At 43.4% G+C, this 23480-nt stretch overlaps 1 protein-coding gene across 14 annotated transcripts in view; it reads left to right on the top strand.

The window, feature by feature from the left end:
• PCBP3 (poly(rC) binding protein 3) overlaps window positions 1-23480 on the top strand; it is a 256103-nt gene that overhangs the window by 69160 nt on the left and 163463 nt on the right. For 3 of the 14 annotated variants that reach the window (XM_084752134.1, XM_084752126.1, XM_084752132.1), the window contains exon 1: window positions 591-827. The exons of 3 other annotated variants lie outside the window; for them this stretch is intronic. The gene's annotated coding sequence lies outside the window, so the exon portion shown is untranslated. Of the gene's footprint in view, window positions 1-550; window positions 828-23480 lie in introns of those variants that run through there. 8 more of the 14 variants (XM_084752127.1, XM_084752139.1, XM_084752135.1 and 5 more) reach the window with 7 other exon arrangements.

Here is a 23480-nt window from a genome sequence, read left to right as displayed (position 1 = left end):
CTATCGGTCCTCAGCATTTGTGGGCAGGTGTACAGGCCCAGCACAGAAGAGAACCTGGACTCAAGTTCTGCAGTCTGGGTTATGTTGTCTAGCAAAGGCTCCCCGCTCAGAGGGGCACCCCGTGAAGGGCTTGCTGGTCAACGGATCAGGCCCGTTTGGTCGCGAAGGGCCGTGGATCCAACTGACCGGCCCAGAATACCAGCGCGCGAGACTGGGCGTCGTCTGCATCTCCCGCTAGCCAGCCGCGAGCGCCAGGCACCTGCAGGCGATCGCACTGGAGATGCAGGCCGCGCAGCCATCTCGCAGCCGCGCATCCCTCTCTCTTCCCTCTTAGCCTTCTGGCGGCCCCGCCCCAGGCCCCGCCCATGTCCTGTCCCCGCCCCCAGCAGTTGACTAATCTTCCCAGAGGCCCCGCCTTCTCCCGGCCCCAGAGTGCGGGCCCCGCCCAACCCTAACCGCCCTTCGACGCTAAACGGCTTCCAGCCGGAGAGCTTCCCGCGCTCGGATTGGCCGTGCTGGTCACCGTCCCGTTTTTCCATAGGATCCCGGCGCCCGCTTTCTCAGGCCCTGCCCTTGGGCAGGGGCGGGGCCAGAGGCGGCGGGCTGCGCGGGAGTGGTCGGCTGCGCGGAGGGGGCGGGTCCTCGCCGCGCGCAGTGCTCGGGCCGGAGCTCGAGGCGCTGCTTACCGTCGCCAGAGCCAGGAGACGCCGCGGCCGCTGCTGGGTCGCCTCAGGCTTCGCGTCGCGCCGTGTCTGCCTCCTCTGCCCCACCCGATCGGCAGCATAGGATCTACCTGGCCCGCGGCCTCGCTGTCCGCGGCGGGGCAGGTGAGTGAGTGGCGGCGGGTTGAAGTAAGGTGTTGGGGGGGGGGGGGAGTCCAGCGCGGGGGCAGCCCACACGCCGCGTCCCAGGCCGGACGAGACCCCTCGAAAGGCCGGAGGACTGTACAGTTCGCGATCTGAAAACTTCATCCGTGCCGGGGTGCTGGGGATACTGGGGGTGGGTTGAGGTTGGCGATCTCAGGATTAGGGCCAGGACCCCAGACGGAGGCGAGGGTCTCAGGTTAAGGCGAGGGTCCCAGGCTGTGAGAAGGGTCCCAGGCTGAGGGTGGAGGTCCCGGGACAGAAGATGGGGGTACCAGGCAAGGCCTGAGATCCTAGGCTGAGGGCAGGGATCCCAGACTGAGATCGAGGTCCTAGGTTGAGGGCGGGGATCCCAAGTCTGAGAGCACAGATCTCGGGGCTGAGGGCTCAGGGCTTAGTACCGGGTCCCAGGCTTAAAGAGGGAGGTCCCAGGCCAAGGCGATGGTCGGAGGACTGAGGGTGGGGATCCCAGGCCTGATGCGAGGGTAGTAGGCTGAGCAAGGGGGTTGGGGGAGGGTGCCCAGGCAGAGACTGGGGTCCCAGGCTGAGGCGGGAATCACTTGCTGAGAGAACGAGGGAGTGAGGGATTAATGGCCGGACTCCAGAGTAGACAGGTACTTGGTGACCCTTGGGCGTGGAGCCGGGTCCAGAGCAAGGATCTAGACAGAAGTTTCCAGCGAGGGGTACAGTCGCCGGCCTGCATGGTCGTGCCTGAGTGCTAGGATTCAGGCACGGCCTAGGGTTCTTGGGAAAGTCTGATAGTAACTGTCTCTCCCTTGCCTACGTCGGGGAGCCACTTAGGAGAGAAGCCAGGCCTCTCTACTCGCTCGACAAATTCAGAAGTTGTCAGTGGACACATAACTCTGCAGGCTTTCGGGTCAGCCTACAATAGCTGTGATCTCACTGGGACGTGCAAGGCTTGGACGGATGTCTTGTGATTGAGACGAGCTGGGGGGAAAAAAAAGGAAACTCAGGATGGATGTGGGGCGAGGGCAGGGCGCGGCCTCTTCTCCTATCCCCTCCACTGCGGTCTCCTGTTTCCTCTCTCTCTGCTCGCCTCCGGTTTTCTGCGCCATCCATTAGAGCCAGAACAGGTAGATGAGACCGGCACTGTTCCTCTTTTTGGTCATTGTATTTTCTGTTTTGGGAAAGAGGTGCGCTCAGAATTGTTTCTTATTGTTCCCCAAAGTGTTTTGTTTAATGAAAGTGTTTAGTTCTCTAGTTTTCCTTCTTCCTCTAGGAAAATTTTAAGTTAATGGAAGATGGGCCTCAGGCTTGTTTTTTTTTTTCCTTCTACTTTTCTTTACAGCACCATGGACTTTCAAATCTCATTAGCTTTGTATGTGAACCAACGGTACTGTAGGTTGAGGGAAATTTTTAGTGGGTGCCGCACCAAAAGGAATCCTGGGTGCCAGGGCCTTGGAGAAAGACCCTGTGAGGCCAGACTCAATAGCTACATACAAACTCTTCCTCTTGAGCCATTCTCTGACACAGTCCTCCTGAAACTTCGCTTGCCTTCTGAGGCGAACGTGTGCTCCCTTTCTCTTCTTTGGACTTAACTGTGATTTCAGGTCCAGAGGAAGTGCGGGGCGTGTCTCTACTGAGAACTGACCCCCCCCAGTCTCCACAACAAGAACCCTTCATTATCTGACATCTGATGGCCCGTTTTGTTCCAGAAAGGGGGCGTGTATAGATCATAGCTCTCTGGGAATGGCCGGAGCTTCAGAAGGGCTGGAGGACTTCCGCTTGGTGTCTTGAGACTTGAGGCCTTCCAGCTGCAAGTCCAGCTGAGGTCCTCCGTTGTCACCACTGCCACTTTCACTTGTGTGTCGGCGCTGTTATTAACACAGTGCAGGCTCAGTGCACATATTTGGGAATTTCTATAACTTCATGCACGGAATTAGAGCTTAGTATCGCCAAGCTTTGACCGAAAAGTTTCCCGCCTGGTGAGATGGCTTAGCATCTTGCCTTGCAAGCCTGATGATTTCTGTCTAGTGCCTGGTGCCCATGGTGGAAGGAGTGGATGGATGCCTGAAAGTTGTCCTCTGACCACTGCAGGAGAGCTGCTGTGACATGTATGTTGTCCCATGCACACTCGAGCATGTATATACACACACATACACGCATGCGCGCACACACAAAATAGTAAAATAAGTTTGTTAGAAATAGGGTCTTTATAACTGAAAAGACCGGATCTGGCATTTAGAGCTGGTGTTGCCCCAGTGACACTCATTTGTAGGTAGAAGAAAATCCACACAGATTTAGGGTGAGTTTTCCAGCTTCTTATAAGAAAAAAGCACGAAAGACCTAACACATGAGGCATGGGTATAGCCTGTCATTTTTGAGTTAGGATCTTGTTCTGTGGCCCAAGCTTCAGGCATGTCATTGTCACAACATTATCATCTATAAAGTTTTTCATGCTCAGTAACCTCATAATTGAGTTATAGAATAATCTTTAAAAAAACCCTTATAATGTTTTTAAGTTTATAATTTTGTGTTGAACCACACATATGGCTGTTTTTGGCCTCATGTGGCCACTGGGCCATAGGTTAGACATGCCTGGGACTTCCAAATGATGAGATTGTAGGCATGTCCCACCTTGCCAGGCCTTGTTGCTGTTTTAAAGAGGCTGTCCTTTCCACCTTGCTGGATACCAGAGAGCATGCTGCGTGTGTAAATTGTAAAAGTTCCGCCAGGTCTTTGAAATGGTTTAGACAACAGGGATTGGATTCTGTATCAGTTTCAGTGCGTTCTGGACCTATACCGGTCGCTGTGTCAGGGGCAAAGTCATTTCTATTGCACAGAAACCTCAGAGCTTTATTGTGAAGGAGATGACTGAAGCAAATTGGTAGATGTATATTGTATATCCTCGTGGTGAAGGAGACTGGTCCTTTGGAATATAATAAAAATACCTGCTCATGTACTGAAATTACCTCCCTTTAAGCTTTTGCTGAAATGTAGTAGATTTGGAGGCAGCTCTTAACCTGTAAAATGAGCCTCTGAGTGGCAGCGTGGACCCACTGTCCATGGTACTGAACTAGTGTTCTCCCTCACCACCTGCTTTGTCCTTAAGACTTTCTGTTCCGTGAGAGTGGGTTTTGGAATTATATTAAGAATAGTTTCAGAAATCACATTGTTAAAGAAAAATTGGACAGGATTGCTTTGTTGAACTTGAATGAGAGATGCCTTTAAAACAAATTATATCTCTCCTTTAAACAGCTAAGTTATTTTTCTTTTTCTCTCCAGGTGGGGAGTTTTCTGGCTATGGACATCAAGCAATGAGCACTGAAATAACCAAGTGTCTGTTTTCTTAATAACTGCCATCAAACAAAAATAACCCTTGATTGCAACATGTACAGGTATCTGTTTGCAGGGCAGCTTGTCCCCAAACAGTGCCACTTGTAACACCCTCACACCTCTCAGCCTTCCCTGGAGAGAGGCTGCGATGTGCGTTTTGGTGATTGTTGTGCATTCATTTCGTGTTGAGCAACATCTGCTTTTGTGTGTATCCCTCTGAGGAATGTAGATCATTTCAGATCAAGTCTTTATTTCTCTTGTGGATCATTTTGTTGGTGACTTTAAAATTGTTCCATAGGCTAGCAATAAAGAGCCAAAGTGTCACTTGTATAATTTCTTTCACATGGTGGTAAGGTGTACATCGAGCTGAGTGGCTGGTTTTGTTTTTTTGGAATAATTTCCTGAACTGCTTGTCTGGTCTTAAGTTACTTAGGCATTTCTTTTTTGGAGGAAACTTCGGGGGAGCCTCTGCCTTTTCCATCCAGCTTTCAGGAGTACTCTGCGATACTTAAAACAAGGACTCATTTCTTGCCAAACCTTGTCTTGTGACCTGGGAGCCCACTGGGGGAGTGAAGGAGTCTTGTCATAGAAGGGTTCGCCGTTTGCACTGAGGAGAAGCATGTAAACAGAGGCTGCAAGTGACTACACCGTGACGCTGCGGTTAGGATGCTCAGCCTGCTGAGTGTGCTGTGGGGTGAGAAGCTGGGAAAGTCAGAAAGCTTCAGAGAGGAAGTGGCCTTTGGGCTGAGCCTGAAGGGGTGAGCTGTAAATGTTTGGGCGCAGATGGAATAAGTTGATTGGAAAAAGGTGAGAAGGTTAGTGTACCTGGTAAAGAAGTACTAGCAAGGAGGTGGGACTCTGTTGGGTTGTTGAGGTGGGGGGGGGGGAGGGGGGAGTGAGTTGGAGAGGGCCTGTGAGGTAAATGGCATGATGGTTTCCGACACCGTGCCCTCATGCCCAGACCCTGTCATGTTTTATGTTGCTTGGCAGGGAATTAGGTAGCAGATAGAAAAAAATGTTGTTCATCAATTGGTTTTAAAATAGGGAGGGGGTAGCCTAGCGTGGTGGCGCACGCCTTCAATCCTAGCACTTGGGAGGCAGAGGCAGGCAGATCGCTGTGAGTTCGAGGCCAGCCTGATGTACAAAGCAAGTCCAGGACAGGCAAGGCTACACAGAGACGTTGTCTCAAAAAACCAACCAACCAACCAATCAAAACAAAACAAAACAAATAAAATAGGGAGGGGATTCTGGGTTGCTTGGGCAGGCTCATAGTGATCACAAGTATCTTTAAAAGGGACAAATATCTTTAAAGGGGATGAGGGAAACAGAAGAGTCAGTGTTAGAGTGATGTGAGGGTTTAGATGCTGTCACTAGCTTTGAAAACAAAATAGGGCATGCCAAGGAGTGTAGCAGCCACTGAAAAAAGGCAAGAAGTAGGTCTCAGGAGGAGCTCAGTCCCTGATTTTAGTCCAGTGGGACACCCATCTGTCTGCTGACCTCCACAAATTTGGGTAACAAAGGGTGGCATTTTTAAGCTAATATGTTTGTGGAAATGCGTGGTAGTGCCATCAGGAAACTGCTGTAGCCTGGGGCTCTACTTTATGCATTCTTAGCTGCAGAGTTTCAGGAGGAAATCACATGGTCAGATTGGCCTTAGAAAATGAGGTGATCACTGCTGTTTGAGGATGCCTACAAGTTTGCCCCAAGTAAACATGATTTTGATGCCCACTTTTATTCCCAGACAAGATGGGTATCTGATGCAGTCTTATCTGACCTGAATTCCACCTTCTGCCTCCTCCTAGCAGCTTGCTTAGCCTCTGTTCTTGCTGGTGGCCCTGCGACACTGGCTCACCTTTGCTCTGTGCTGGGCACCTGGGAGAGAGTAGTCCAGGTGCACACTAGGGAGCTTGTGGGTCACAGCCTCCTGGTAATGACTTTCCAAAAGCTTGGTTCCCAGCCTCAGGAATTCTTTAATCTTTAGACATTGTGTTGCCAGTCAGGTGTGTATGAAATATCTCGCTGTTTTAATTTGCATTTCCTTGATTACCACCCCAACTCCCTTTTTTGTTTTTTGTTTTTAACCACTTCGATCTTCGTTTCTGTATATTATAATCTTAATGCTATTCATCTATTTATTTTCTGGTTTCTGTCCTTGCATATTTTTCAAAGTTCTTTATATATTTTTTAGTCTACTTTTGTTCTACTCCCTATTCTTTGAAAATGTTGCTTTGATGAATAGATGGTTAATATAGTAAAATTCACCCATCTCTCCTGTATGATTTGTGATCATTGGGTCTTATTTGAGAAATCTGTAACTTCAAGGACAGAAGACAGTATTTTCTTTTTGAAAAGTTCAAATATTTGGCTTGTATATTTTACTTGGGATTCATTTTGTATGGATTGTGAGATAGAGGTTTGCGTGTAGATTTTTTTCCCCCCAAAGGCCTGAGTGATTGTACCATTCTCATTTATTACCGCCCTTTCCCAGTAATCTGCAATGCTACTTTTGAAACACACTGAATTTCACACATGGTGTGGATGAATTTCCTGTTTTTCATTTGTTTGTTTTTTTAATACAGGGTTTCTCTGTGTAGCCCTGGCTGTCCTGGAACTTTCTCCGTAGACCAGGCTGGCCTTGAAATCCGAGATTCACCTGCATGCACTCCTATGCCTTGCCTTTGTATATGTGTTATTTTTATACATAATGATAATTTAATTTCTTTCTTTATAATCCTTAAATATTTTATTTACTTCCTATGGAGTACTAGCCGAGGCTTCTGGAAGGATAAGATTACCCTTGTATTGCTTCTCATTTTAGGAATTATTCTGTTAGAACTTTAATAGTAAACTTTGCTTTTATATTTTGGTAGATTCTTTCTATTAGGTTATGGATTGTCTCATCCACTAATTGTTTGGTGAAAGCTTTTTTAAAAAGTCAGCTGGGCATGACGACAAATGCCTGTAATTCTAGCACTCAGGACACTGAGACAGGAAGATTTTGAACTCAAGGCCAGCCTGGACTCCACAGTGAGAACCTGTGTAAGAAAAGCTAAAAATAATTTTGGTTTTTATTAAATGTTTTAAATATACACATTTAGATAATTTTGTGTGTTTTCTCCTTTATACATCCACTGAAATAAAATACTTTAAATCTTTACATTTTAAGCTATTATTAATTTCCTGGGATATACTTTTCTTCATCATGATCACTACATTAAACCATCCATCATTTGTATTCATAAGGGGGCACTGGTTGGTGGTGCTCTCCTGCACTGCCCGTTTTCAGATTTTGCCTTGGTGTTGCTCTACCCTCTCTGGGACAGTTTTTGGAAGGGAACATACTCTGTCTTCTGGAAGTTGGCAGAATTACCTTTCTTAGGAAGTCTTGCTGTGTAGTCTAGGTTGGGCTTAAAACTCCAAATCTCTCTGCCTCCACCTCCCAGCTGCTGGGCGGATGTGCAGCGGTACACCCATGTCAAGTGTGCTTAGATGCTTTGGGCCTGGTCCTTTTAGGACCTGGAGACTTTGGAACGGGCAGTGAGCTAGAAGGGCTGCTAGTGCATCTGCTTGCACCAAGTGGGGCTAGTGGATGGAGCCTTTCATGCCTCATAAGTACTGGAAACCGCAACTCCGGCCGAGATTAGTGATGTTCACCTTACTGAAAGACTAGTGTGTGTTGGTGTTGTAGAGGTCACCACACCCTCGCTGTGTTGCCCTCTAGGTCTTGCCCAGAGGCTTCTCAGGCTTGTTGGTCCAAGTAGACTGTGACGCTAGAGCTCTCCTGTTTGTGTGTGTTGTGGAGAACCATGTGCATTAGTCAGCTTTGCGTCACTATGCCCAGCTAATAAGCTCCTTATGCGGCTCCTTATTTATTTTGGTTCATGGTTTTGGAGATTTAATCCCGTGAATAGGTGGTCCCCGGGGTTTGAGCCTGTGGTAAGTATATCACGGTGACAGCACTTGCCCACATCAGGTCAGTGCCCACATCTTCCAGCAGAGAATCAGAGACCCTGGCCCCAGAATGCACTGTGTGGGCACACCACCACAGCACCTGCTGGTACTGTTGCCTTGGGGACTACACAGGGGACGCCACTGTTACTCTTTCTACAACTTGTTCTGGCCACACTGAGTTTCTAGAGAGAAAAGTATCCTGATCTCTTTCCATACATCTAAATCTTCACCTGTGCACTCCTGTTGCACTGTCCTGTGTTCGCTCTGACCCTTAGCGAGTTCTCACTTCTCTTTTTCTTATTGCATTGTCCTGCGTTTGCTGGGCACAGAGTGGGGGGTTGCTTTCTTTGTGGTCAGTTGATCTGAGAGCTTCAGATCCGAGCACACACTTCCCTGCATGGCCTGGGCTCTTTGCAAGAAGTTGGATGTAGTTAAGGTGGTCCCGTCATGATACTCATCTCCAAAAGAAAAAAAAAATTCTGTTTGGGTGAATGTAGGTGGAACCTGTGGCTTTCTTCTAGACCAAACAATATGGCCAAGGTGACAGGATGCTACTTCCATGTCGTAGAATGCAAAATCCCATCTTGTTGGGGCTTTGATGTATAGATTCTCTTTTTGACTAGAAGAAGCAGGGAGGAAATGCTGGAGACACAGGAGAGCCCCCTGGGGCTGAGGGTGGACTCAGAAACAGTCAGAAGCAGGGAGCATTTAGGGTTAGGGTTAGTCTTACAGTTCTGAGAAACAAATCCTGTTAATTGCTTAAGCTCCCCATGTTTCCCCCCCGCCCCCCATGCACACACCAGCTACATCAGGGGTGAGAGAGCACAGCTGGACCAGCGCCTTGACTGGCTTTGGGAGGCCCTAAGCAAGAGGGTTGGCTAAGCCTGCTCAGCTTCCTGACTCACAAAGATGGTGAGATAAGGGTGTATTGTTTGATCGTGTATGTTTGTCGTCATAGCCTATACAGCCATAGAAAACTAATGTACAGATATCTTATGACCTCCTAGTTAGACTCTATAGAAATATATTTGGATTTTTGAAGAGTCAATCTATTTGAGGTAGTTTATATTTAATTAAAAACATGTTTAGCCAGGCAGTGGTGGCGCACGCCTTTAATCCCAGCATTTGGGAGGCAGAAGCAGGTGGATCGCTGTGAGTTCGAGGCCAGCCTGGCCTACAAAGCGAGTCTAGGACAGTTAAGGCTACACAGAGAAACCCTGTCTCGAAAAACCAAAAAAAAAAAAAAAAAGTTTAATTTAAAAAATGTATAAAGTAATGGAAATGCTAGGTATAGAAAGCGTGAAGCAAGCAGTAGAGATACCCAACACCTTTCACCTACTGTGTGTGTATGTGTGTGTGTGTGTGTGTGTGTGTGTGTGTGTGTGTGTGTGTGTTTTGAGGTGTATAGTGTATGATACACCAGGCATATCTTAAAATTATGATTCATTCCATAACATATTCCATGAATTCGTTTTTCCTTTAGGCCTTGGATTGTAACTTAGTGTTAGAGTGTATGCTTAGCATTCATGACCATGCGTTTATGATCCCACACCAGCCAAACAAACATTTACTTCTAAATGTGAGAACTTCCACCCTATCTCTGATAATCTTCTGAGATATGGCTATGGATGGCAGCATGCTGTTCCACTGGACGTCCCAGTTTATCGAACTAATTCCTTAGGTCTGAAAGTTTATTTTACTTATGTAGTATTTCAGCTTTGGTAAATATGCTGTACCAAGTTATCGTGCATCGGTGAATACGTCTGTAGGACAACTTTCAGAAGGCAGCACTGTTAGGTCAAAGCTTGTAAATGTTTTTAAACCTTTGACACCATACTATCTAGCTTACAACATTTCTAAAATATAATGTTCAATTTAAATATCTGTTTCTGTAACTCACCAGGTTGGGGATAGGACCGAAGTATTGATTTTCGAGCCTTTAGGTTCCTGTTTTCTTAACACTGTTTGCAAAGTGCTTTTAAATTATTCACTAAAGTGCAATATAGATGCTATTTATAGATGAGTGTAGATGAGACACCCCCTTAATATTTGGGAGAACACTTACCAATTTTCATCACTCCCCTGTCTTTGTAAATCTTTTTGTATTCCTATCTGTCCATTGTTTTCAGGCATTTGAATGGAGATGCTCAGACAAAATGGCTGTCCCGAGCTAGCCTTGTTCCTCTCACTATTTATCAACTAGTTGACCTCATGACAAGGGAGAGCAGCAGAATACTACCTGCTAAAAATCTTTTCACTATCTTAAGGTATGTTTATTTAGAAAACGCTTAAAATAAAGGACACCATTAGAAGCAGAATAAAAAAATCCGAATAATCCCACCACTCTAGAACTGTAACTGTTGTTCTATAGGGTTGTGCTATAGGGTTAGACTCTGATGACTGGAATTTTCTTTTTGAGATTTGTGCCTCCAAGCTGTGAGTGAAATTAGATTCCAGTTTTTCTTTCTGATAGCTTTTCCCTTCCTAATCTGAAACGACCACTTAATTAAGCTGTAATTTTTTTCTTTTTTCTAGTATATGTACTTAAGGTGACATATCTCCTAACAGATAGTATTCCTGCTGTATCTTAAAGAGTTTGACTTGTTTTCATTGTTCGGTGTAGTTTGTAATTTCCATTATGATTTTTTTCCTTTGACTTACAGAAAATTTAGAAAACTATTGAGACACTCCAGACACATGCATAATTTCTTATTTGGCTTTCCAGCTTAGTAACATTGTTCAAAGGCTTTACTTTCCGTGAGTTTAATCCTTTGAAATATGCTGATACGCTTTTTGGAAGACATTCCTGTGCATTTGAAAAAAGTAACTTCAAAGTGTTCTACATTCAATTTAGCTAAGTTGTAAACACATTACTCATAGCTGTTTTCTTACTACTTTAAGTCTGGTCATAGCTGCTACCACGATGATTCCGTTGTTGTTATGGATTGGCTTATTTCTCCATGTAGTTTGGTCAGTCGATGCAAGTTTAAAATTGTTCTGTCCTTTCGCTTTTGAGACAGAGTCTTAAGAAGTCCAGGCTGGTCTTGAACTCATCCTGGCCCTTCTGTCCTGGCTCCTTGAGACTGGGAGGACGCAGAGTTCGTGATGAGCCGAGTGCGTCTACTATCTCTCCTCTCTAGTCCCATGCTTTTGCCTTTACGGTGGATGTGTATTACGCTCATATGTCCAAACCTGATTGCTTTAGTCTCATGTCTACAAAACGTCTTTGCTTATGCTCTGGTACTTTAAATATCTCTCTTGGAAGAAAGGCATTTGTTACATTTTTTTTCTACCTAATTTGACAATTTTTGTCTTTTTCCTTGAAGCATTTAGTTTATTTACAGTGAGTGTAATTATCGATATACTTGAATTTAAATTCACAGTCCTATGCATTTCACCCTGGCTTACATTCTCTGTGTTGATCTTTTTCCTCTCACTTTGAACTGATATGGTGATTTTCAAAAAAATCACTTAGTTTTTGCCTCCCTCTCCCATATATTGGAAGCTGTGTTCAATTTTTCTTCCTTTTAACAGTTATCATGATTAGCTAGTGTGTTATAGACTATCCAGATAATGTAAGTACAAGTTTACCTTTCACTTTTCTCTGCTCTTCTTCTTTTCTTTTTTCTTTTTTCTTTTTCTTTTTCTATTTCTGACTTATTTTCTGTCTGGGATTATTTCACCTGTGCTGAAATGGACTTTTATATACATTCTTAGGTCAGATCAGCTCAGTGTTAGATACTTTATATTTTCCCCGTAAACATATTTTCATTTCATTTTTTTCCAACTAATCAAAATGTTCTAGACCTAACAGACAGAATTCATCCTTTTAAGGCCAACAGTGATTTTGGTATATTTACAGTGTATTCAACCATCATCACTCCCTAAATCTTGGGACCTTTTCATCGTCTCCAAGAAAACCAGCTGGGCACGGTGGTGCATGCCTTTAATCCCAGCACTCAGGAGGCAGAGGCAGGCAGATCACTGTGAGTTCGAGGCCAGCCTGGTCTACAAAGTGAGTCCAGGACAGCCAAGGCTACACAGAGAAACCCTGTCTCAAAAAACAAAACAAAACAAAAAAAGAAAACCAGGCATGGTTGGGGCGCAGAGGCAGGCGAATCTCTGAGTTTGAGGACCAGCGTGGTCTACAGAACAACCAAGGCTACACAGAGAAACCCTGTCTCAAACAACAACAACAACAAAAGAAAAAGAAAAAGAAAGAAAACTTACAGATGGTTATGGGTTAACAGGAGCTCCCTGCTCTTGTTTCCTCCCGTCAAAGTTGGCACTGTTTATTTTATGTCTCTAAGGATGTGACTATTAAAGACATTTTATCTGAATGGAATTGTACAAACGTGGCTGGCTGAGGCTGCTTTCTTTTATTTAGGATAGTAATTTTAAGCTTCTTCCATGTTATAGGTGTCATAGTGTTTATTTCCTTTGTTATTGAGTAATATTGCATTGTGTAGTTGAGGTAGTTTAGGTAGACGTTTGGATTCGTTCATTCATTCATTCATTCATTTATTCATAGTCTTCTTAGGTTTATACCCAAGGGTAGAGTTGCTGGGTCAGCTCTTTGCTTAGCTTAGCCGCTAAAGTGTTTTTTAAAAACGCTACAGCGTTTTACATTCTCATCCGCACTCTCTGAGGTTACAAGTTCTCCGTATCTACTTTAGCATTTTTTATTTTCCAGGCTTTTAAAAACAATCATAACTATCTGAGAGGGTAGGAAGTGGTATCTCATTTATGGCATTAATTAGCATTTAACGACTCAGGGTAGTGAATGCCCTTCCATGTACTTATTAACCATTTCGTACATTTTCTTTGGCGAACTGGTTATTCCGTGCTTTTACCCATTTTAAAATTGGAATATTTGTCTTTTTATTATTGCATTACAGCGTCCTCTCTACTAGTCCTTTATCAGATGTATGCGCTACAAATATATATAATTTCCTCCTTCACTTTCCCCCTCTATCCCTTCCCGTGTTCTTCTTTGTCTTGCTCTCACATTACTAGCTTCTTTTTCTTTGATTGCTCTTGTTACATATGTGTATGTGTGTTTGTGTTTGTGTGTATATACATGTATACAAATATATAGATACTGAGCCTATTGAGTTGTTTGTATGCATATGATTTCACTAGCCACTTTGTGGTGGATAACCAAGGCTCCAGGAGAGGCTACTTCTCCATCTCTCAGCAGGCGTTAGTTGCCTGGAGTTCCCTGTCCAGGCGTAGGACTCGGTGAGCTCCCCCTTCTGAGTCAGCATGTCTATTGATGCTGGCCTTGTTCAGGTCTTGTTTAGGCAGCCGTTCCTAGGAGGCATGGTCCTCACAGCAGACTTCCTGGTCCTCTACTTCCTACAATCTCCTCAGGCTGCGTTCTGCGATGCTCTCTGCACTCAGGTACAGAGTTGTGTTGCAGCTGTAGCTACTGGGGCTCGGCTCCCACAGGTTATGGTCTCTGCATTGTGTCCAGTTGTGAGTTTCTGTAACGATCCCTATTTGCTATAGAGAGGAGCGTCTTGGGTGAGGCATGAGAGGTACATGCGTATCCGAAGACGTGGAGCTGGGAACTGCAGACGAGGGAGAACATGCAGTGTTGGCCTTTCTGGGGCTGGTCACCTCATGCTGTGTAGTCTTTTCAAGTTCCAACAATGACCTGCAAACTTCATGATTTTATTTTCCTTTACAGGTAATAGTATTCTGTTGTGAACATGCAGCACATTTTTGTTAGAACTGTGACTAGGGCAGCGATGAATGTTGCCGAATAAGTATCAGTAGAATAGAGTATGGAGTTCTTCGGGTGTATATGTCAGGGAATGGTATATAGCTGGACTCTATAGTTGATTTATTTTTTTGAGGAGTCTCCATACTGATTTCCACAGTGGTTGCACCAGTTTGCAGTCCCATCAACAGTGAATGAGGGTTCTCTTTTCCCCACGTCCTTGCCAGCATTTGCCAGTTGTTTTGTTAATCTTAGCTGTTATGACCAGGATGAAATGAATCTCATTTGCATTAATTTGCATCTCCCTAATTGCTAGGATGATGAACACTTTTTGAGGTATTTCTTAGCTGTGTCTTATTTCTTCTATTGAGAACACTCTGTTCATACCTCTAGCCCATTTTTTAATTGAAAAAAATCTATACAATATATTCTGATTACACTGTCCCCCTCCTCCACTTTGTCCTAGCCCATTTTGAAATTGGGTCTTTGCTTGTTTTTGGATTTTTGTATATTCTGGATATTACTCCTCTGTCATATGCAGAGCTGGCAAAGATTCTGTTCCAGTCTGTGGGTTTCTTTTTTATTTAGTTGACTGTATAGAAAAATTTTTAGATTTATGAGGTTTTACTTGTCAATTGTTGGCCTTAATTCCTGGGCAAATGAGAGTCATACTTGGAAAGTGCTTTCCTATACCTATGTCTTGTAGGAGATGGCCTATATTTTCTTGTAGCAGTTTTAGCATGTCAGGTTTTAATTGAGATCTTTGATCTGCTTGGATCAGATTTTTGTGCAGGGTGATAGATATGGTTCTAACTTTATTCTTTTCGCATGTGGGTATCCAGTCTTCCTTCTGCATTTTTTCCTCCAATTGTGAGTGGCATTTTCCTGATAGTATCTGGTGATCCATAAAATGTTTTCATTTTTGTGAAATTCAGTTTACCTATTTTTTTCTTTTGTTGCATGTGTTTTGCAATTTACGGCACCAGTGTTGGGTTGGTAGTATAGCTCAGTACTGGGATGCATTCTTAGCATTCCGCAGGACCTGCGGGTTAATATCTAGAACTACAGGAAAACAAACGCAAATACAATATAGTTTAATCCCAGGTCACAGTGATGTAAACAACCAGCTTGCCAATCAAGAAGACAACAATGCCTAATCCCAGGTCATAATGATTTATAGCCCTGTTTTATTCCGAGACTCTCCCAATCTCTGTCCGACCCCAGATGAAGTCTTCCCTATGTACCCAGGTTGGTCTCAAAACTCAGGTTCCTTCTGTTTCTGCCCCTGAGAAATTGGGGCCACATGTATGTACTGTATGCCTGCCTATGCAGAGAGGAGCTGAAGCCCATTGCTCTACATGTGACTGTCTAATTGAGCGTAGTGTCCACTGCCAGCTGTTGGAAGACGGTCCCCCTACTGAATGATCTTAGCACTTTTTTTTAAGATTTATGATTTATTATTATGTATACAGAGCTCTGCCTGCATGTACATCTGCAGGCCAGAGGAGGGTATCAGATCACATTATAGATGGTTGTGAGCCACCATGTGGTTGCTGGGAATTGAACTCATGACCTCTGGAAGAACAGTCAGACTTCTTAACTGCTGAGCCATTTCTCCAGCCCCGATCTTAGCACTTTTGTTTGAAAAAAAAAAAAAGTCAGTTGACTCTAAAATTGGGTATATTTCTGGACTTTTAATTCTACTCTATTGATCTATATGCCTATATCTTATACTTATCATGGCTCACAAATGGATCAAATGCCCCAGTTTAAACCTGAAATGCATCTGGATGTGGCAGCACACGCCTGTAATCCCAGCACTCGGGAGGCAGAGGCAGGCAGATCTCTGTGAGTTTGAGGTCAACCTGGTCTACAAAGCAAGTCCAGGACAGCCAGGGCTACACAGAGAAAGAAACCCTGTCTCGAAAACAAAACAAAAACAACAACAACAAAAAAGAAAACAACAACAACAAAACCAAACCTGAAATGCTAAAACTGCTAGAAGAAAACATAGATTAGTTATAAGGAAATACTTTATTGTTTGTTTCTTTAGTAGTACCAGGGATTAAACCTAGAGCCTTGAGCATGCTAATAAATAAGCAAGTATTCTACGTTGAGCTACATCCCTCACTCGCTTCAGTTTTTATTTTGAGACAAGTTTGGCCACTAAGTTGCCCAGGTTGGCCTTGAAATTACTCTCTGTGTCAGGCAGGTCTTGAATTTGTAAACCTTCCATTTCAGCTTCTCAAGTAGCTGGGATTCAAAGCCTGACTCACACAGTCTTGATTATGGTAGTCAGTTTCAAAACCAGACCGTGAGGTCTCTGACTTTTTTCTTAAGCTAGTTTAGGGATCTGGGGATACAGTCAGTTGGTAGAGTGCTTGCCTGCAGTGCATGCAGTATTGGGTTCACTCTCCACCATGTAAAACAAGATGGTGGTGTCCACCTGTAATCTCTGTACTTGGGAAGTAGAGGCAGGAAGGTCAGGAGTTAAAGGTCGTGCTCTGCTGCAGAGCAAGTTTGAAGCTAGCCAGGCCTGTGTGGGCCCTTGATTCCAAGAAAATTAAAAAAACAAAACCTCCAAATCACACATACACAGTAAAACATTGTCTTCGCTTCTGTTTTCTTTACATTTCCCAGGACCTTTAGGATTAATTTATGATGTTCTAATAACCGGGCAGTTAGAGTGAGGGAGTGATTGTAATTTTATGAAGATTGGACTGAATCTGAAGGGACTTTGGAGTGTGTGTGGTTTCTAGCTCCTTCTACGCCGTAAGCTTGATGCCCTAGTGTGGTGGTGGCAGCGGTGAGGGGTCAGTAGGGACTAGAGCTGGTAGTTAGGTTAATCTGTTAGAGTTAGCACTTAGTCTAGGATCACTTTCTCACTCTCAGAGGGAGTGCTGAAAAGGCAAGTTGCTGTGAGAGAGGCTGGCACCTCTGAATCTCTCTTGCTTCTTTTCTCACGGGTGCCCTTTCTGCAGGTGGCGCTTTCCTTTGTGCTTTTCTGCTGTGTTGTGGCATAGCTATACCAGGGGGCGTGGCTTTATGCTGTTTGGAGTTTGTAGACACCAGAATCATCAGTCAAAGATTCTCTTTGTAAGTTACTCAACTTCAGGCATCGTTTTAATAGCAACACAAACAGACTAAGAGCCACTTATGTTCCCTCAGGCCTTTAATCCCAGCATTCATGAGGCAGAGGCGAGCAGATCTCCATGAGTTTAAGACTGGTTGGGTCTTCATAGTGAGTTCCAGGCCAGCCAAGGCTATATAATGAGACTGTCTCAAAACAAACAAACAAACAAACAAACAAACAAACAAACAAAACATATTGCCATCTTAATAGTATTATATTTTTTATTACATATGGGAGAGAGTAATCACTTACAATAGCTTTTTGGTGGATTTCTGATGACTTTCTGTCCTTAATATTTTTTCTATTGTTGTTTAAATATATTTAAGCTGAATCGCTGTGAGTTCGAGGCCAGCCTGGTCTACAAAGTGAGTCCAGGACGGCCAAGGCTACACAGAGAAACCCTGTCTCGAAAAACCAAAAAAAAAAAAAAAAAAAGTTTTTTTGTCTTATAAGTCCAATACTGAGTCTCCTTAGGAGTATTCCTTGTGATTGTTCTCCCCACTATATTTGAGCTATGTCTTCTTGTTTCTGTCATAATTTGTTGAAACTTTTCTTTTTTCTTTCTGTTTTCCCCCTTCCTTCCTTCCTTCCTTCCTTCCTTCCTTCCTTCCTTCCTTCCTTCCCTCCTTTTCTTTTTTGAGCCTAGCTCAGACTTGAAGCCTGGCTTCAAACTTGATTTTTAGCCGAGGATGCTCTTGAATTGGTAATTCCCTGCTTCCACCTTTCTAATGGGATTATAGGCATGTGTCATCATGCTTGGCCTACAACTCTACTTTTTAAGATAATATAATGTAGCAACTCCAAAAATTGGACTCTTTCTCCTTCCCAAATGTGGTGTTGTAGTGGCTGCTTACTTACCGTTGTTTCACTTCGTTTTGTGGCTTTTCTGTAGAGTCTGTATTTTTTTGCCATGTGTCTCTGTTGAAGCATATATTGGGATAAACTTCAACCTTTATCCTGCCAGTTCATAACTTTGCTCCCACCCTCACTTCCTACTTGTACACCATCATTTCCGGGTCTGCTCTGTGTGTGAGCTTAGGCCCAAGCAGGAAACTCTCAGGTCTTTTCTGGGCATTCCTATAACCTTGAACTCTCTGATGTATCTGACTGTCTAGCTTTCTAGGAATATGCTAGGGTTCTTCAATTCTTTTTCCTGTCCTTTTTTTGTTTGTTTGTTTGTTTGGTAAGCGTTAGGGATTATTTTTAGGTTTTTATTTGCTTAAGCTGCTGTTCATTGTCTTAGGTAGTCACAAAATCAAACAGTGGAGGCCAGTAGTTTTTATAAAAACCTGGGAGAAGTAGTCTGTGTACTGGGTGAGGTCCAAGTTAGGCCAAATGAAGCTAGCTGTGTAAGCACGTCCTAGCAGCTGTGTCAGGTACCGGTCTTCTGGGAGTGCGCCTTTGCCACTTGTTCTCTCTGTAGCGGTTCTGAGGCAGTTGGTCTTTTGAGACTGCTGTGATAAGATATGGAGGTAGAGATAATAGGAGAAGGGCAAGTTAATAACACTTTAGATACTCATGGACGCTAAGCTATTTTCTTTAACAAATGCCTCCTGGTTTCTGACAAGCTTTTGGTCAAATTTTTAGAATCTTGAAAAGTTGGTTGCTAACAATTTTTGCCAGTTTTCACTGCTTTCCTGAAAGAGGAATTTTGGGTGTGTTTCTTTATGACCCTCTCACGTATATTCTGAACGTTCCACCCAGATATTGACTTTAACATTGATGTTGTTTTCTTCCAGCACATTGGAGATGCCTATCTAAAGTGTCTGACTCTCCTTGTTCCTGGTCCTCAGTCAGTAGTCTAGAGTAACATCTCTGCTTGTAACCTGTGTGTTTTCTCTTGCCCTGAAAGGATTTTCTGGTTGTCCTTTGTCCTTTTGTGTCTGTAATCTTGCTCAGTTTGACACACAGCTGGCTGAGGTTTGCTGTTCTTGTATGCAAGGCATGACATCTCTCATAAATCTGGAAATTTTGCTGCCACGATCACCAGATGTTATTTCTTTTTTTAAAAAATTAATTTATTCAGATTACAACTCAATTGTTATCCTATCACTTGGATCCTTCCATTCCTCCCTCCCTCCCACTTTCACCCTGTTCCCCTCCCCTAGGTCTGTGACTGAGGAGGACCTCCTCCCCCACTTCAGATGTTATTTATCTTCTCTCTCCTTTCTTTCCGGGACTCCAGTTATATGAATATTAGATGTTGTGTCATGTAGTTTCATAATTTTGACTTCATATCATGCTTTGGTTTGAATATTTTCTTTTGGCCTAATTTTCAGTTCTTCTGTTTTAAAACTCACCTGTGATTTTGTAATGTTTCAGTTTTAGATTAAAAATACTAGAATTATGTTCCTTGTTAATAGTTTCTAATGACCAGTTTTTGCTTTTGATAATAGCACATATAGTTATTTTCTTAAAATTTTTAACTTATTTATGTGCATATGTGTGTCCTTATGAGTGTATGTGTAAGTGTGTGCACCTGTGCATGTGTGGAGGCCGGAAGAGCATATTGGAACCCTCAGGTCTAGAGTTAGAGGTGTTTACAGGATGTTAGAGTTATTACACAGGTGCTGGAATTGGAACTTCGGTCCTCATTGAACAGCAAATACTCTTAGTTGCTGGGCTATCTCATTTATTTATTTATTTTTTTCTATTGTCAGCATGTATAACATAAAACCTACCATTTACAGCATATGTAGAGATTTATTTTATTTTAAAATTTCATTGTTAAAAAATATCATCTATCATCTATTACTATTTATCTATCTAATGTGCATGTGTGTGCCTGAGGTTATGTCTGTGCTCCATGTGTGTGTAGGAGCCTGCAGAGGCCAGAAGATGTCAGATCCCCTGGAAATAGAGTTTATAGATGGTTGTGAAATGCTGTGTGGCTGCTAGGAATCCAACTCAGGTTCTCTGTGAGATCACTAACAACTCCCAGCCACTAAGCCATATCTCTATAGCTTTTGATTCTGGTATTAGTGATGCATATGTGTTGTGTGTGGGTATGTGAAAAGGCGCGCAGGTGCCTGCAGAAGCCAGAAGTGTCAGACGCCCGAGAGCTGGAGTTAGAGGCAGAGTTGTGAGCTGCTCAATGTGGGTGCTGGGACTTGAACTCAGATCCCCCACAAGCGTTGTGAGCACTCTTAGCTGCTGAGCCATCTCTCTTGCTCCTTAAACCTAAACAAACAAACAAACAAACATACACTTTAATGTACAGTTCTGTGAATTAATCACATTAATTGTGTAGGTGTGTATCTCCTGAAGTTCCTTCACTGTTAAACACGGAAACTCTGAACTAGTTAAACAATAACTTCTTTATTTCAAGGCACCTAGTTTCCGTCTCTGTGGATTTGACTATTCTGTATTATCTCATAGAAGCAGAATCATACAGTGTCCTTTTGTGATTGTCTCATTCACTTACAGTTGATGCATGTAGTGGTGTGTATCAAGATTTCATTTTTGTTAAAGTCTGGAGAACATTTTATTCTATAGTGTCTTACTTAGTTAAGGCTTCTATTGTTGTGACAAAGCCCCATAAACAACTTGGAGGGGATAGGATTTGTTTCAGCCTAGGTCACGCTCAATTCCTGAGAGAAATCAGGGCAGGAATTCAAACAGGGCAGGAACCTGGAGGCAGAAACTGATGCAGAGGCCATGGAGGATGCTGCCTATTGGCTTACTCAGCCTGCTGCTTTAACAGTGCTTAGGACCGCCAGCCACTTGGTGGTACCAGCCATCATGGGCTGGACCCTTTCCCACATCAATAACTAATTAAGAGAAGGAACTACAACCTTGCTCACAGGTCATATCAAGTTGACATAAATGTAGCCATCATGTAATCGTGTGTGCTACATTTCCTTTTTCTGCTTGCCCTTTGACACACTTGAGTTGTGTCTACCTTTTGACTACAGTGAGCAATGTCATCCACACAGATCTGTGAATATCTGAATCTTTGCTTTTATGAACTCTACTTGGGCATATACTCCAGAGCATAAGTTCTTATTATCCATAAGTTTACCAGTGTTTGTTGTTTTCTATTTCCCCCCCCCCCCCCCGTTAATGCCATTATTGTGAGTGAAGGTGGTTTCTCTTTGAGATTTTGATGTGCATTTCCTTAGTGACTGGTAATGCTGGCCAACTTTTCATGTGCTTGTTACCCATTAGTATATTTCCTGAAATGTTTATTCAGATCTTTTCCTATTGTTTAATTGGGATTTTTGCATTTTTATTGTTGAGACCATATTAGATAATTCTAACTTCAGTGTCTTTATGGCTCTGCGTGAGTGTGTGTATGAGATACTGTTTTTCCTTCGTGGTGTCTAATTTCCTCATGTGTGATAGATATTACTTTTGCAGAATTACTTGGAGGAATAATTTGGGATTCATAATAACTGTTGTACCTGTCTTCGCTGGGTATCTCTATAGTTTTTCAGCCTTTTAAAAATAATATATTTTTATTTCATGTACATTGGTGTTTTGTATGCCTATGTGAGAGTGTTGGGTCCCCTGGAACTGTAATTATAAACAGTTGTGAAGTGTCATGTAGGTGCTGGGAATTGAACTTGGGTTCTCTGGAAGAGCAGCCAGTGCTCTTAACACTGAATCATCTCTCCAGCAACCCCCCCCCCCCCCAGTTCTTTAGCCTTAATGGAGACACTTTAATTCAGTCCTGTGGCCAAGCAGAGAAGCAGAGAAGCAGAATAAAGCTGGGTTGTTTGGGAAGGATAGCTTGCTTCTCTAGCTTTAGGAGTTAGCACTTTGTGCTTCCAGAGCAATGCGGGAAGTGTTTTCTCAGTATAGGATCCATAATAGGCGGGGGTATGGTGGGAGAGAAGCTCTTGTAAGCCTGTCCCTGTGGCCATCTGAGCTGCTGGGTACTTGTCATAGGCCTTTGAGACTAACTACAGCCCTGTATCTTTCTTTTAGGAAAGGGGTGGCTTTTCCCACTTGGCGAGGCCCATTTCAGAATAGTAACAAAATGCTTTCCTGTCTTTCTTAAATTGGCCTGTTTTTGACTAAGCTTGACTCCATGTGATGGCTCAGTGGGACAATGTGGATGAGAGTCTCGTAGGTGGCTACTGTCCCTTCCTTCTTTCCCCAAGCTGGATTTGTACACGGTTGGATTGTACACGGGCTGGGGTAACACTGTCACCAGTACTTTGTGGTATATAAAGCAGTTGTTCATTATCAGCTGGCTGACAATGGGTTTCGTTCTGGTACCACTTCTCTTCAAAGAATCCATTTCTGCCTTAATTTGTGTCTGTAGAAATGTGTATTTAATGATAGAAAAGTTTTAAAAGAAGAAAATTTCTGATTTAAGCTCTTTCTTTGGAAATTATTTGACCCATTTTCTATCTTGTTGTCTTTCTCCACTGCCTGGAAATGAAGCTGTACATTTTTGGCAGTTTTCTGGGCAGATATTACAAAGGCATGGTAGCCTGTCTTTTTTTATTTTTAACTATGTTCATATGGGAAAAATCAAGCCATTCCTGATATTACAAGAAAAAAGAGTCTAAGGTGCTCCTCTTTTCTCGGGATAAAGGTAGAAGGTAACTAAGATACCTGAAGGAAGCAGCTTTGAGTCCAGCTTGTAGTGATGCAGGCACTTTAGAGGAGATATCCCTTTTTGTCCGAGGAAGCTGGTTCCCTGGCCCCCTCCATGTTTCTGCTCTGCAGAAAGGCAGATGGAATTGCCTGGCCTGTGCTTCTCCTGGGGCCATTATGGAAGCAAAGTGAGATGACTGATGCACAAACATGTTCAATAGTAAAAGCTTTCTGGGTAGAGAAGCCATTATTATTTTATCCTGAAGTACTTTTAGGGGATTAATAATTTATTTAGCTCACTAAGTTCGTCCTCTGAGGCCAACTGTTCCTATTGTCTGGTGCCTGAGCCAGTCCTGGGGCCTGACGGGACTGCAGAGGGAGGGAGTCGAATAAGCCTGGCCCTCTGTGGTGGATTTTACCAAAGTGTACCCTATTAGTCAGCTTTGCCTTGGTGACTTAAGTCATAAGATGAAAATAGATTTTTTTTTTTCCTGATGACGGTTTTGGAGGTTCCAGGTCCAAATCTGGTTGCTTTAGACTTTTCATAGCTTTAACCTTAAGATGCGGCTAGACAGCACGGTAGGCTTTTGTGGTAAGGCAAACCATTTTAGTTGGGGTCAGTAAGAAGAGAGGAACTGAGAGATGTAGGTAAAGGCATGTCCTGAGGACCGAAAGATGGTGTTTCAGTACTGTCATCCTGAGGACTAAGTGTTTTAATGCTTGAATGGTCTAGGCACACAGACCGCATTTAGACCGTAGTGGTCATCTCATCTTTTCTCTCTCTTCCCTCTCTCTCCTTCCTTCTTTTCTTTCTTTCTTTCTTTCTTTCTTTCTTTCTTTCTTTCTTTCTTTCTTTCTTTCTTTCTTTCATATGGTCTTATTCCGAGGCTGGTTTCTAACTCATTGTAAGCCTCCTGCCTTAGCCTCCTCAGTGCTGGGATTACAGGTATAAAAATCCCTCATG

The sequence above is a fragment of the Acomys minous genome (genome assembly GCF_964271855.1).
Source record: "Acomys minous genome assembly, chromosome: 13".
Classification (NCBI taxonomy): domain Eukaryota; kingdom Metazoa; phylum Chordata; class Mammalia; order Rodentia; family Muridae; genus Acomys; species Acomys minous.
The sequence above is the reverse complement of the archived record's forward strand: the minus strand, read 5'-3'. Positions and strand labels throughout refer to the sequence as shown.